Here is a 2,792-nt window from a genome sequence, read left to right as displayed (position 1 = left end):
AGCTAACTTACTTTAAATGCAAGAACAATAGTCCAGTAACAGGCTTAAGTGAACTGACAACATGAGTTATACAACTTACAGTTCTCAAAGACTCACAAACACAATCTCAGCTGGTTATCCTCCGGACAGCTTGTCTCTTTTTCTTTTCTCTCACTTTTTTCTCCGTGTGGCGCGCGCACCCGCTCGCGGTGTGTGGCGCGTGTCCGCGCTATTCTCCGATTAGACGACCACTTGTACAAAACTAAAGTAACGAGCCAATTTTGTAAAATGTAAGGAGTAGAAAGTACCGATATTTGTGTTAAAATGTAAGGAGTAGAAGTAAAAAGTCGCCACAAAAATAAGTAGTAAAGTAAAGTAAAAATATCAGAAAAATCTACTTGAGTACAGTAACGAAGTATTTGTACTCCGTTACTTCCCATCTCTGATGGTAGGCTGTGCAGTAAGCAAGATTGCTCAGTTGCTGACAACTTGGCTAGCATAGCTAGCTAGTCAAAATGGGACAGTTTTGCATAGCCAGGCTGTCATATTTCCTTCATATCATCCCATTCCTTCCTTTATAGACGCTACCTAGCAGAATTTCATGAGTAGGGCCATGTCTCAATCAAGTCACTTCCTGCATTTTCAAAAATACCGGAAAAGTACGCTGAGCTCAAAGTGCAAATCTCAAATATGAATCATCTGTTCTCTTCAATAAATCCTTAAATGTATAATGTTGATAGTGTGGTTTTGGCTGGTGAAATCTTCCAGAATGTGCCTTGGTGAATGGTGCTTACAAACACAAACAAACCCATTAAACCACCCATATTATGCTGATTTTCAGGTTCATAATTGCATTTTGAGGTTGTACCAGAATAGGTTTACATGGTTTCATTTTCTAAAAACACCATATTTTGTTGTACCGCACATTGCTGCAGATCCTGTTTTCACCCTGTGTGTTTAGGTCTCTGTTTTAGAAAGAGAGTGAGACATCTCACTTCTATACTATCTTTGTTGGCAGTAGCACATGTGCAGTAGCTAGGTAAGATTACATCAGCTAGATCATTCTTTCTCCAACTTTGGTCAGTCCAAGGCAGGATTAGCTGGGAGACTTCTTCTAAACAAGGGGCACTTGTGGAATAGCTGCAGAACAGGGACATGGAAGTAGTTCTTTTGTAGATTATGGTGAACTACGTTGTAGCAGTGTTTTGCCATTGAGCTAGCGCTAGCATGCTACGGTTAGCCACCTCGTCTCGTCTAGTGACGTAGAAAGCCATGCAAATTTAAACAGCTCACCCGGAGACTGATGACAGAGGACAATCAGAAACCGTATCTCACTCAAAAGAGTATGAAAGTTTGTATGTGTGTGGAAGCACCAGAGACACAAAATAACACCCCAAATCCCAGAAAAAGTGTTTTCTTTTTCATAAAGTGGGCACATTAACAGTAAAGGTGTAGTAAGTGATTCTGCACAACTGTGGCATAACAACTCCTCAACTTTCTCAAAAAGAAAGCTCATTAATTTGTATTTTGCTGTGGCTAAATGCACTGTCAGGAGAATTGATTTGGAAAGATGATAAAACTATTGACTGCAGCTTTACTCCGGGTGTCCTGATCTGTGTGGCAGCTTGATAACACCACCAACAGCTGTTGGGTCTGCAGAGGTGCTGATTGGCTCAGTTGTTTCTCAGGAAGAAGCCTTGGAAGGCTCATCACCAACCCACCCACAGGAGCTGGAGCTTGCTGATGCTAGTGTTGATGCAAGGGACAAAAAGGATGGTGGTGGGAACAGTAACAATGGTGATTAAGGCCACGCTGCTGTTCATGGTGAAGATAGTGACGGCAGTAAAGATTATAGAAGGAAATATCATGAAAATAATTATTATTATGCACATTTGAATGGTCTTAGTGAACTGCTATTCACGCTATTATCATGAACCATTCGTACATAAAGTTACAAAAAGTAACCTGCTGTTCAAGAAGAAGAGCGGCGACCTTTTTCGGAGTTCCCTGAAAAGTCCCGGGACAACACAAGACTTTCATACAGGAACCGCGTGTTCTTGTCCTGGAAGCACAATGTGTTTTAACCCAAACCACAATATTTTTCTGTATCTTCATCATCATGGATAATGTGAAAATTAGATTATTTTTTATGTATGACTCATGCACGTTGGTGATTCATCACTAGTTGCCTTTAACTAAGATAGCTACATGTGTGCCATTCCTGTCACCACCAGCACTATCAAACCTTAACTCACTTTAACTCAAAGCGATCAGAAATGGAAGAAAGTTCTTAGGCTGTGTGGAGGTTTGATGTGATCTGCAACTGATCATCACATGTGCTGGCAAAAAGCGAGTTGGCCTCCATGCTGCCAGACAGGAATTTCTTTTCAACAAGAATCTTGTGCCAGTGAGTCCCCCAAAAGCCATGATATAGTTTGCACATTGCTTATGTGCAACACGGTTATAGAACGCGGTAACAGACAACGTGTGTGTGGGTGTGCGTGTATGTGTGCATGTGTGTTTGTGTGTGTGTGTGTGTCCGGCTGGTTGGCCGTACTTAGGGTGGGCTGTCACTCCACTCACCTCTTGCTGCCAACAACAGAAGAGGGGGGGTGGGGGGCATGTCTGGCATTGTTTGAAGGCAGTGAGGGAGGGCGGTTGGAGGGGCATGTGTGTGTGCGTGTGTGTGTGTGTGTGTCTGTGTGTGCGTGTGTGTGTGTGCGCGTGTGTGTCCTCGCCTCCTGTAGTCGTCTGGTCAATTAAATTCACATTGGGGATAAATGATTTGCAAATGATATACAAACAAGTGAGTG

The sequence above is a fragment of the Etheostoma spectabile genome, chromosome 3, assembly GCF_008692095.1.
Source record: "Etheostoma spectabile isolate EspeVRDwgs_2016 chromosome 3, UIUC_Espe_1.0, whole genome shotgun sequence".
NCBI classification, from domain to species: Eukaryota; Metazoa; Chordata; class Actinopteri; order Perciformes; family Percidae; genus Etheostoma; species Etheostoma spectabile.
The sequence above is the reverse complement of the archived record's forward strand: the minus strand, read 5'-3'. Positions refer to the sequence as shown.